We start from the raw sequence: 12,928 nt of genomic DNA on the forward strand, positions 1-12,928 counted from the left end.
CTGAGCGGGGGAAATCCGTTGAAGTTTACTTCACTTCGGAACATGGGCTGGAATTGGGAACCTGATGTAGTCTATTGTAGTAATGTTGTCTCTGGTCTGTGAGTGTAAATGCGTTCAGGGGGCGTGGCTTTGGACGGCGATTGCAGGAAGGGTGGGACGGTCGCTTTCAGTGCTATCAGGCTAAAGTTAGCATTTTCCAAGATCTCCTATTGTACCTTTAAGCACTGCTCTTTTTTTTTCAGTTAAATGACAAACTTCAATGGCTGTAGGTGCAAATATCAGACTGCATGGGATGACCTACATGTCAGTTTGCCAGTGTTTGTTAAGAGAGACCGTGAGCTGATATGTCTATTGATTTAATTTAGTCAACACCATATTCCCCAAGCTCCAGCTTTTTTTCAGCAGGACACATATATCCTGTTGGACGTCTGTTGGCAAAATGGGGTAGAACTGTAGCCTATTTGTACATTTTCTGGAGAGTGATGTTTGCCCATGAAATCTCTCCATCATGACGTTAGGATGCTGGCGGTGGTTGGCAGGATGTTTATTATACAGTATGTGATTGCTTGGGTTTTGTAAATGGTTGCTGAGGAGTTCTGACAAACTTTACTGGTTTGTTACTCTTTAAAAAGTGTTAACCTGCAATTGTTACCAAAAAGAGCTATTTGTACATTAATTTATACCACCAAAAGTGAATTTTATGGGTTAAATAATGTATTTAGGTTGCTTCAGTGATATAAAATAATTTTTTGGATATCAGATGAGAACAAAACTTAAACTGAACTGAATACTGACACTGTTGCCTTCTGTAGAGCTGCTTTATAGCTGAATCAGATTTGTGTCATAATTGATGAATTTTGCAACATCAACACTTATTGTTATTGAACTGAAATGAATCAACAATGGACTGACTCGAGCTGAATAACCACATTACTGTCTTCAGTAGAGCTGCTTGTAGCGGAATTGAATTTGTTTCATAATCGATGAACTTTTTTTTACAGTTGTTGAATTCAAATGCATCAACAATGAACTGAATAATTTTAGAGCTATACTTTACAGCAGAGTTAGAATTTGTCTCATATTTGAAGAAGTTTGCATCATTGATTCTGTTATTTTCCTTTTTGCACTGTGAAGCTGCTTTAAAACTATCTGTATTGTATACAGCACATAACATATACAGTATACATATGGATCTTACTGACCAAACCAAGATAAAACAGCCCATCTCTGTAATATTTTGGTCTCTAGATGTGGCTTGGATCCCTCCTGCCCATTTTACCATCTGACAGGTGATCAGAAAAGCCTAAAAAAGTGTCATAGCACACCTCTCCTCAACAAGCTGCATGATTTGAGGTTTTGGAGTGTTTGTTTCTTTGCACATCATGGATATGCATGCATGTGTAGTAATGTTTCAAGAGATGGTCTTCTCACTGAGAAGAAAAAAAAACGAATTAGCATATGCTCAACATAATCCTTCCCCACAATGCCGTGGGTTCACACTGAGGACTAGCTAACAGTCAGACTGTTGGTGTGTTTTGACAGTGGTTTGGTGGTTATGTCAGAGAAGCGGCTGTAGGCTCATCTGAAGTGGAGCAGCAGGCAGACTGGATTAGACTCAGTTAGAGCTGCTCTGATCCATGCTGCTTCTTCTGCTACCACTGGGGTCCCTGCTGGGTGACATGGGGGGATCCCACTCTGAGCCCACCAATGAATTCGACTGGACTGAGAGGCAGCACCTTGTCAAATGCGCATTGCGCACTACTATGAATTATGATTGTTGAAAGTAAGACTCATTTGAAAACACCAATGAAAGGATGTTTTAATGAATCGCCAACAAAATAGGTTCTTGTGACAAATGGTAATATAGATTCTTAAACTTCAGAAAATTTTGATTTTTTTTCCCCCATCCTGTTTCCAAAATTGGAGACACCCTTGAAACACTGAAATTCACTAACCATTTTGTTAGTCCTTTGTAACTGATAAACTTCTCTTGTTATTGTAATTGATAAACTTCTCACTTCAACTTTCTCATGAATAGAAGAGAACTTTTATCATTATTTCCTACAATAATTTGGTGACCAGTGTTGAATAGTTGAGGCTGATGCGAACGAACAGTAAATGTTAAATAAATAAATAAATAAAATAATAATAATAATATAAAGATTTTAAAATGCAATGAGATTACTTAAGTGGCTTCCTATTGTGCAGTAGAAAGGGCCCAAATAATGTTACTTCATGGTGTGTATATATATATATATACATACATGTACACACACACACACACAGACACACACACACACATATATATAAATATATATATACAGTGGTGTGAAAAAGTTTTTGCCCCCTTCCTGTTTTTTTAATTGTTTGCATATTTGTCACACTTAAAAAGATTCAGATCATCAAACACATTTTAATATTACACAAAGATATCCTGAGTAAATACAAACTGCAGTTTTGAAATTATGATTTCATTTATTAAGGGAAAAAAGCTGTCCAAACCTGCCTGGCACTACGTGAAAAAGTAATTGCCCCCTAAATCTAATAACTGGTTCACTGTATATACATATATTTATAAATTATAAATTTCACACATAAAAAGAAACGGCAAGTAACACATTGAGTTAAACATGAAATTTTGAAGTTGAAAAACTTAAATAGTATTTTCTTGTTAAAAGGTACTCCAATAACCTTTGTTTTATTAACTTCAATAAATCATTTTTACAGTATACAGTTTATCCAACATATCTCATGGTTCTCACTGTAAGGAAAAAAATTACAGAGTTTTATGCCTGTAATGCTTTTAAAAAGTATTATTTGGAGACCAAAGTGTACCATATTCATAGAAAGGTGCCACAGAGGATCCCAATAGTGATTTTGTTAGGTTTGTTTGGCACATACTTAGAGCTAGTCATATCTAGAGATCAGAATATTAAAAAGACTTGAGATGTTAAAAGGTGTAGATTTTTAAAGAATCCTTAATAATGGTTACCAAGTGGATTTGTTGCTTAAATTGTCAGTTAAATTGATTATGATTTATGTGCTCCTCCGCTCCAAATCAGAAATACCTTGGCAAAGTTTTGCATGGGCCAAGTACCATGGATCACTTTTCATCTGATGTAGATCTCACTTATTGAGCTTTCAGATGCATTTACGTTCTTCCCTGTTGAGTGAGAACCCTGAACCATGCCTATGTTTGACCTTAATGTAGTTGAAGTTGTCTTTATTTCAAAGAAATGTAAGCCTTGCGTCACAGTGTAGTGCTTATGGCAGCTGTCATTATATGACATTTGAAGTGACACAGTCATGTTCAGCTGAGTGGAACTATGGCAGGATTGTTTTATGTGAAGTACAGTGAGTCTTTATGCTGTAGGGCATTGGGGTGCTTCTCTAAGCATGATGTATGTTTCATTTAGCCACATGACGTCAGCAGGGAAACCACCAGCAGAGCAACACTATGAAATAACAGCAGTCTACACCTCACCCAGCAGTGACTCACTGCTAGGCCTGTCACAATTACAACTTTTTGTTGTGCGATATATTGCCCCAGAAATAATTGCGATAAGCGATATTATTGTCATTTTAAAGACCATTTTATGCCACTGAATATATAATCATAATGTAACAGCATAATAATGCAAGAAGGCCTACACACTTCCAAATGACAACAAACTTTAAATTTTTAAGAATATTTAGATCATGGAAATTAAACCTGAAATAATAGTAAATAAACATTTTCTAACAAAAAGTGCAAAATAACAAGTAGAAAAAAAGAAAAATGCAAAAAAAAAAACTTGTATGGAGATTTTTCCATCTACAGATTTGTCCCTGACCTTCTTTTCTCTGTAAATTAAGGGATATATTGCGTCACCAAAAATGATTGAGGTCATGTACATATATTGCGCGATAAGTCGATATATTGATTATTGCGACAGGCCTACTCACTGCCATGACTCTGAACATGTTTTTTTTTTAACTCATCTCTGTTTCCGACACCAGTTTTAGGTGTGATTAAATGATGTGATAAATCATAACAAAGTTTGGCAGTACATGTACGTGTGCAGTGTCAACATAGTTACCATGTTATTCGAGCCTGACAGAAGGTCTGTGCCAAACTGTCTACTGTCTAAATAGGCAACTAGGCATCTTAAAGGGGCCGTTCACACCGTTGCAGCGTCTCACACGTGTTTTTAAGATGCTGTTTCAAGTTGGGGGGTTCAAGTTGGTCTTTGTGTCTTAAAATGCGAGATGCAGCGCTCAGGAATGCCTCCTCTGCCTTGTTGCCGTCAAATAAACAGTTGCCATGCCAACTTGCTACTGTAAGCAAAAGCTTGCAATGCTTGCCCCGCCTCCAGGGCCTTTTGATTGGTCCACTGTTTTGGAACTGACATTGATGAGTGGCGCTGCGTGTAAAAGTTGAAATTCTTTTAACTTGACATGGCATCTTAAAAACGCAGCGTTCCTGTGCGAGACGCTGCAAAAGATGCGAGACGTGAGCGCAATGGTCATACACGTCCTCTAGTGTGCATTTACATTAAAAAACAACATAAAAGTAGCGTATTGTAATGGAAAAACGTGTTCTGTGTGAACGGCCCCTTAAAAGAATTTCAACTTTAACACAACAGCGTTGCTCATCAATGTCAGTTCCAAACCAGTGGACCAAACAGAAGACCACAGAGGCGGGGCATGACGACTGTTTTATTTGACGACAACATGGCGAAGGAGGCACACATCTCAAAAGCGCATCTCGAGACCCTCACGTTCTGCACTGCGCTTTTTTAAAAAACTTTAATTTTTAAATTCACTTCACTACTAATTGCAAAAGTTTGGCATTAGTGTGCCGCTACACATTCTCTAATAAACATGCATAGCACATATTGAGCAAAATAGTAAAAAATAGTAAAAAATAACGTAAAAAATTGTATAGATCATTTTTGGAGCTTCAGCTATGTCTAGAAGTGTAGCATACTATAGGCTTTATTTAAAACAATTTTAAACTTTTTTCTCATGCCGTTTTCGGGGCGTCAAATTTATTGACCACATAGAATATCAGTACTTTCAAAAACTGATTTGTGACAGTGGACAACCAAAACAGTGATTAAAAATGGTGATCGGATTCAGAAACTAAGATATCTCCTATCCTGTATATACACATTTTAGCCCTTGAATTTACATGTTGAATAGCCAAAAATGGGTAACACTTTAGATTAGGGACAAATTCTCACTATTAACTAGTTGCTTTTTTACATTTACAAGATTTACTAGCATATTGGCTGTTTTTTGTACTTATAAAGCACGTATTAATGCCTTATTCTGCATGACCATATTTTAGATCCCTTAACCCTACCCCATACCTAAACTTAACAACTAACAATTAGGAGTTCACTGAGTCAAAAGTTATTGTTATATTAAGTTAGTAGTGAGAATTGGTCCCCAAACTAAAGTGTTACCAAAAAATGTTGTATGCTAACCATCTATATTAACAAAACTCTTGACTCATCTGCTATCTTGCATGATAGATAATTTCTGCTGAGCTAGTTGCAAAGCATTGTGGCATGGCTTCTTTGTGAAGGATACATGCGATGCTGCCTAAGCTCACTGGTTTTTGGAACAAAGCTTACTAAAAACCTCAGCTTTGTCATCAGCATACAATGTTAGCAAATGCAGTAAGCAAGGATGCAAATGTATATAATTTCATACCCTTCAAAGTCAAACTAACAATCTAACATTTTAACCATTTAAAATGTCTTACCAGCATGGGTCCAAAGATTAAAAAAATAGTTGGCTAATTCCTCTAACTCTAAATTAGCTCATAGTACAAGGCAAAAATTAGAAACACATTTGCACAAACAATACGGCAGTTTCAGGAATTTAGGTTGGCGCAAGGAAAACTGAAGACTCTTTCACCCCCTCATAAAGGAAACCAGACTGCAGCCGAGTCTCTGGAGTATTGGAGCATGTGGCAAAATACATTCCAGCGAGAGAGCCACTCTTTTGAAGAGCAGTATTTTTCACTGATGCTGGAATGGGATGCGGGAGTAGAGGTGAAGGGGAATAGATTATGTAAGGGATCTCAAATTGTTTAAGCGGATGAAGGATCAGGAAAAGGTGTATGCAGTGGTCTCGGACAACAGGTTTCATTCTCTCTCTCCTCTAGCGTGGGCTTCTACTCTCCAGCATTTGTCCTCAGAAAGAGGTTATTGAACAGAGATTTGCTAGAGGAACAAAATGTTGTGAACCTTTGAGAAAGTTACAGTTTTATCATTTATTGTCATGCACAACACAACCATTGGCAGAATTTGCTCAATGTTAAGCAGTTCAGGCTTAAGAAAGATTCACTTTTACTCATATATAAGTTTAAAGGGATAGTTCACCCAAAAATGAAAATTCTGTCATAATTTGCTCACCCTCCACTTGTTCCAAACCTGAATGAATTTCTTTCAGCTGTTGGACACAAAAGAAGATATTTTAAAGGGGTTATATGATGTTGCTAAAAAGAACATTATTTTGTGTATTTGGTGTAATGAAATGTGTTTATGCGGTTTTGAAACGCGCCGATTTTTACAAAGCTCATCGGTCTGAAAAGCGAGGTGTATGCTGATTGGCCAGCTATCCAGAGTGAGCGGAGGCCGGCGAGCTAGAGTGAGGAACTGCCAGCGGGCTAGAGAACGGCGCGGCCAGCGGGCTTGCGGCAACCAGATGTGACGACCCCGGGCTGGACTCCGCTTCGTCCACGGTGAAAGAATTAGGAGTTCACTGAGTCAAAAGTTATTGTTATATTAAGTTAGTAGTGAGAATTGGTCCCCAAACTAAAGTGTTACCAAAAAATGTTGTATGCTAACCATCTATATTAACAAAACTCTTGACTCATCTGCTATCTTGCATGATAGATAATTTCTGCTGAGCTAGTTGCAAAGCATTGTGGCATGGCTTCTTTGTGAAGGATACATGCGATGCTGCCTAAGCTCACTGGTTTTTGGAACAAAGCTTACTAAAAACCTCAGCTTTGTCATCAGCATACAATGTTAGCAAATGCAGTAAGCAAGGATGCAAATGTATATAATTTCATACCCTTCAAAGTCAAACTAACAATCTAACATTTTAACCATTTAAAATGTCTTACCAGCATGGGTCCAAAGATTAAAAAAATAGTTGGCTAATTCCTCTAACTCTAAATTAGCTCATAGTACAAGGCAAAAATTAGAAACACATTTGCACAAACAATACGGCAGTTTCAGGAATTTAGGTTGGCGCAAGGAAAACTGAAGACTCTTTCACCCCCTCATAAAGGAAACCAGACTGCAGCCGAGTCTCTGGAGTATTGGAGCATGTGGCAAAATACATTCCAGCGAGAGAGCCACTCTTTTGAAGAGCAGTATTTTTCACTGATGCTGGAATGGGATGCGGGAGTAGAGGTGAAGGGGAATAGATTATGTAAGGGATCTCAAATTGTTTAAGCGGATGAAGGATCAGGAAAAGGTGTATGCAGTGGTCTCGGACAACAGGTTTCATTCTCTCTCTCCTCTAGCGTGGGCTTCTACTCTCCAGCATTTGTCCTCAGAAAGAGGTTATTGAACAGAGATTTGCTAGAGGAACAAAATGTTGTGAACCTTTGAGAAAGTTACAGTTTTATCATTTATTGTCATGCACAACACAACCATTGGCAGAATTTGCTCAATGTTAAGCAGTTCAGGCTTAAGAAAGATTCACTTTTACTCATATATAAGGTTAAAGGGATAGTTCACCCAAAAATGAAAATTCTGTCATAATTTGCTCACCCTCCACTTGTTCCAAACCTGAATGAATTTCTTTCAGCTGTTGGACACAAAAGAAGATATTTTGAGGAATGTTGGTAACCAAAGAATTGACGGTTGAAGCCATTACTTTCCATTACAAAAAATACTAAGGAAGTCAATGGCTACCGTCAACTGTTTGGTTACAAACGTTCTTCAAAATATCTTCTAAGGCTGTGGATTTGAGACTTTAGTCTTTGCAACTTTACAGATCTTCTTTATGCACCAAGAGCTTGTAACACTTCAAAGAGAAAGGAAAAATTGAAATCGCATCATATGACCCCTTTAAAGAATATTGGTGACCAAACTGTTGATGGTAGCCACAGACTTCCTTGCTATATAAAAAATAATATGGAAGTCAATGACTACTATAAAATGTTTGGTTACCAACATTCTTTTGTGTTCAACAGCTGAAAGGGTAACACTTTATTTCGATAGTCCACTTTAGACATTCTATTAACAGTAAGTAACTTTGCAACTACATGTCAACTAGCAGTTAGTAGAGTATTAGTAGACTGTCTGCTTAATATCTTCTAACACTTTCTTTGTCAACATTCTACTAACCCTAAACCTACCCTAACAGTCTACTCTGAGAGTTAGTAGACATGTAGATTCAAATTAATGAGAATTAGTTGACATGTAGTTGACATGTAGTTACAAAGTTACGTATAGTTAGTAGAATGTCTAAAGTGGACTATCGAAATAAAGTGTAACCGCTGAAAGAAATTCATACTGTTTATATACATATATGCCAAAACAAGCAAAAAATCCTATAGACTTACACTGAAGAAGGGACCTGGGTTGAAAGATCAGAATGTCATATGTGTGGGCTTATTTCTTGGACCAATAAGTAATAACCAACTATTAACCAATCAGAACACCCTAGCAACTGCATAGCAACTTGCTAAAAACAAATTTCTTTGGCCAATACGTAATAAACAACTAGAAATCACTCAGAACACCTTAACAATGACTGTTAACACACTGGAAACTGCTTTGCAACATATTAAAAAACACTCAGAACACTTGAGTAATACGCTAACAACTGACAACATCCTAGCAACTGCAACAATACACCATGTTAAACCACATTAGTATCACTTTAACATTGTAGCGTTGAGTTTTGGGGGGTGACACCACTGACAATTTCCTCAGAAACTCTAAAAATCGAGTTACTACAGGATTAACTACAGGTTACTTTGTGTAATGCAGGTACATTCTGTTTGTCTGTATGCAAATGATGCAGGTTAATGATTATAGTTTGTCAATAGTTAATTAAGAACTAGAATCCTTCTTTTGTCGAGCATTTCCTGTGCAAATAACTATGCATCCATGTGCCGCTTTCCTGGCTTTATGTGGGATTTCTGTTGGCGATGCACATTTAAGAGGCTGCATCATTCAAAATTCATACTGTTTGACACGCAGCTCCACAGAGATGTGTGTGTGTGTGTGTGTGTGTGTGTGTGTGTGTGCGGTCAGTCATGTTTGGCCTATATGGGTCTCTTTATAGTACATTGTCGGTTTGATCAAGTATACAAAAAGAACAATCATTTGTCAGTGACTTTTCAACCATTTGACATTCAGCTTGATCTGCCAGACGTATGTATGTGTGCACAAGTTGTCATGTGCTTGTTAAAAACTGAGAGGTCATATATGTATAGGTCATGTACTGTATAGGCACATCTAAAAATAGGTTAGAGGTAGTGATCATAGCCCAGATTTAACAGTCTTGCCCCACATGTACATACTATGTATTAATTGTACTTTTGCAAAAAACATCTGAACCTAACCTTGCTCAGTATTTTCACAATTTCTAGTACACTGTAAATGCACATACTGTAAAACCGGCCAGAATTTTTTGTTTAAATCAGTGGTAACACTTTAGTTTAGGGTCCAGTTCTTACTATTAACTAGTTGCTTATTAGCATGCATATTACTAGCATATTGGCTTTATTATTTGGTTTAGTTTATTATTAGTATTTATGAAGCATGTATTAATGTCTTATTCTGCATAACCATATTTTAGATCCCTTATTCCTACCACATACCTAAACTTAACAACTACCTTACTAACTATTAATAAGCAGCAAATTAGGAGTTTATTGAGGCAAAATTTGTAGTTAATAGTGAGAACTGGACCCTAAAATAAAGTGTGATCATCAGGGTATATACACCGAAAAAATGGTAACCTAAAAATGTGCTTCATGTGGTAACATCTAAATAAACTGATTGTATTCAAATCAAAAACGTTTAAAAACATTTCTGAATCAACCTAAATATATTAGGTAACACCAACACTGAATTTAAGTGTAAGATCAAAAATGATCCCAAAATAAAAATTGTCACTATTTATTCACATTCACATTGCAAACTCGCTTTCTGCATGCACTGAAAACAAAAGGAGTATTGATCATAAAACTAGTCTGTGTTAGCACTATATTCCAAGTTCTCTGAAGCCACAAAGTAGTTTTGTCTCATGAATAAGATGCCGCTGATAATCTTCCCCTCCAGTGAATTGAACTGAAGAAGCTGAATGGATTGTCTTTCACCAATCGAAACTCAAAATGAGTTCAACGCATTAACTGAAGCGGTTCATTTGCAGCGATTCTTGAGTTAACAGCTCACTGGAGGTCTGGCCCTGCTTGCAACAAACCCCTTAAGCTAAGAAAACCCATAGTTATCATTTTAAGCAAACTATCACTACGGGTTTTCTTAACTTGGTGGTTGTTATAACTGGCTGCTGTTCTTAATGTTGGAATATAGTATATGCGTGAGTCATATGGACTGCTTTGATGGTGTTTTTTTTCCTATTATACTGTAGCATTGAACTGAGTAGGTGCGTCCAACAGTGAAATCTCCACATCAAATATGTTCCAATTGGCTGTGCATACTGGCACATCTTACGGCAATTTCAGATTCAGTCTGGACAGACAAATTACCTGACGCTGGAATGTGTCTGGTTCTGATCTAGAGTGAATGAGTTCAATAAGCCCAAACTAGCATCTCTGTGTATAATTGCCTGTGGACACGTGGCAAACACAGGTTTGATATCATTTGTAAAGTGTAGCTGGTTAAAGGGGTCATATGATGCGATTTCAATTTTTCCTTTCTCTTTGGAGTGTTACAAGCTCTTGGTGCATAAAGAAGATCTGTAAAGTTGCAAACACTAAAGTCTAAAAACCAAAGAGATATTCTTTATAAAAGTTAAGCGTTAACCACACCCTCCTAAAACGGCTCTCTTTTTAGCAGCATCATATGACCCCTTTAAATGGGTCACAGCTCATATTCTTGACAGCTGCTCTAGTGTGAGTAAGAGGCTCTGTAAGCGTGAGTCAGGCTTCACCTGTGGTATGTCACCAGCAATACTTCACCACTGACCCTTCATTCATCACTTCATTACTGGCAACACTCTGCTGTGGGTGGAAATCACTAATTACTGTAGATCTGAATGGTTTGCTGTGCTGAGCTGTTTATTTCAGAGCTAATTACAAAAGAGGTGTCTTAAAACCTCTTTCACATCGTTTGAGGAATTAAAGATAATATTTTTGTGTGAGTTCAAATGATAACTTTGTGCTGTCCTAAATGTGCTTGTTTAAAATCTGCTTAATGGTTAATCGTCGTTGGTCAAAAGTTATTAGCTTTCAAAAATGCATTTAGCCTACGTTGTTGAGGTCTGAAGCAGAATGTGGAATTACAAACTAAGATTCCTAGATTTCTTAATAGACTAACAAATTTCCCTTTATTTCATAATCTCTTCCAGGTAGCTAAATGATTTCACATTTCTTCCAAGTGTTTTTATGAAATGAGGATTTCAGGAACATTCCTTAAAATGGCATTTAAAGTTCACACTAGGAGTACATTTTGACAGTATCTCAGATTGTCAGGATTCTGGACTGTCTATGTTCTAGTGTTCCCTTATTTGGTCTTGTTCCTGTCCTCGTTTAGTTTAATTAGTCATCCCATACACCTGTGTCTTCCCAATTATCCTGTGTATTTAGCCCCAGTCTCTGCAGTCTGTGTTTGTCAGTTCTTAACGTCATTGTACTACATGTGTCTCCTGGCTGCCCAGCTAACACACGACGTAACAGTTACGTAATGCATTTGTAATTTTTGGAAATTTCATGACTTACCAATAGACAAAGTAACCACAACGTCATATGCACGTAATTCCCTTACCATCCCATTACCAACTCACAACGTCGTCAGTACGTCCTCCTAACGTAACAAGTTAACCAAGAACATTCCAGATACGTACTCTATTCGTAATATATTGGTAATTTAATGACTTACTGGCAACGTAACTGCAGTGTCGTAAGCTCGTACTTTAATTACCATCCCATTACCAACTCACAACGTCATCAGTACGTCCTCCTAACGTAACAAGTTAACCAAGAACGTTCCAGATACGTACTCTATTCGTAATATATTGGTAATTTCATGACTTACTGGCAACGTAACTGCAACGTCGTATGCTCGTAATTTAATTACCATCATATACACGCTTTTTATATGCTCTCTGATTTCCCGAATTTGCTATTTAAAAAGTGTAATTAAACTTCAGACACAAGATTGAAAGTTCTTTTAAGATAAAATGTTTCTTTTCACCAAGTCAGAATATGGACGATTGCTTTTAATAGTGACGTGACGTACAGCGCGCGCGCCTCTCCACAACTGACACACCACGCGTGCTGTATAATGTTGACAAGAAAGGAAAATAAATGTTTCTGAGTTGTGAAACTTTTTATTTCGTAACGAGTTATGAAGATAACGTTGAAATAATGACACAGACCTGGCTACACCATCTCATCCACTTGAATCAGGACAGCGCATTTATCTGAGGCACTTTTACTTCAACTGTGTCTGATAGAAGAATTAGTTTTTCTGAGGTGAGTACAATTTACAATTTATAACAAATAAATAGCTTTATAAAATGTATAAAACAAAGTTCTTGAACTCTGGAAAGACGATAAAAGCCTTTATTATTATTATTATTATTATTATTGTTGTTGTTGTTGTTATGTATAGTACTGGTGTCCGTTGAGAGTTACCATTGCAACTGGGAAGCTGCTGGAGAGGAGAGGACGTGTCTGACATTTCTCTCTGTTTCTCATCAATTATACAAAAAAAAAATTCAA

The sequence above is a fragment of the Sinocyclocheilus rhinocerous genome, unplaced genomic scaffold, assembly GCF_001515625.1.
Source record: "Sinocyclocheilus rhinocerous isolate Xijiao unplaced genomic scaffold, SAMN03320098_v1.1 scaffold1630, whole genome shotgun sequence".
In the NCBI taxonomy this organism is placed as follows: Eukaryota; Metazoa; Chordata; class Actinopteri; order Cypriniformes; family Cyprinidae; genus Sinocyclocheilus; species Sinocyclocheilus rhinocerous.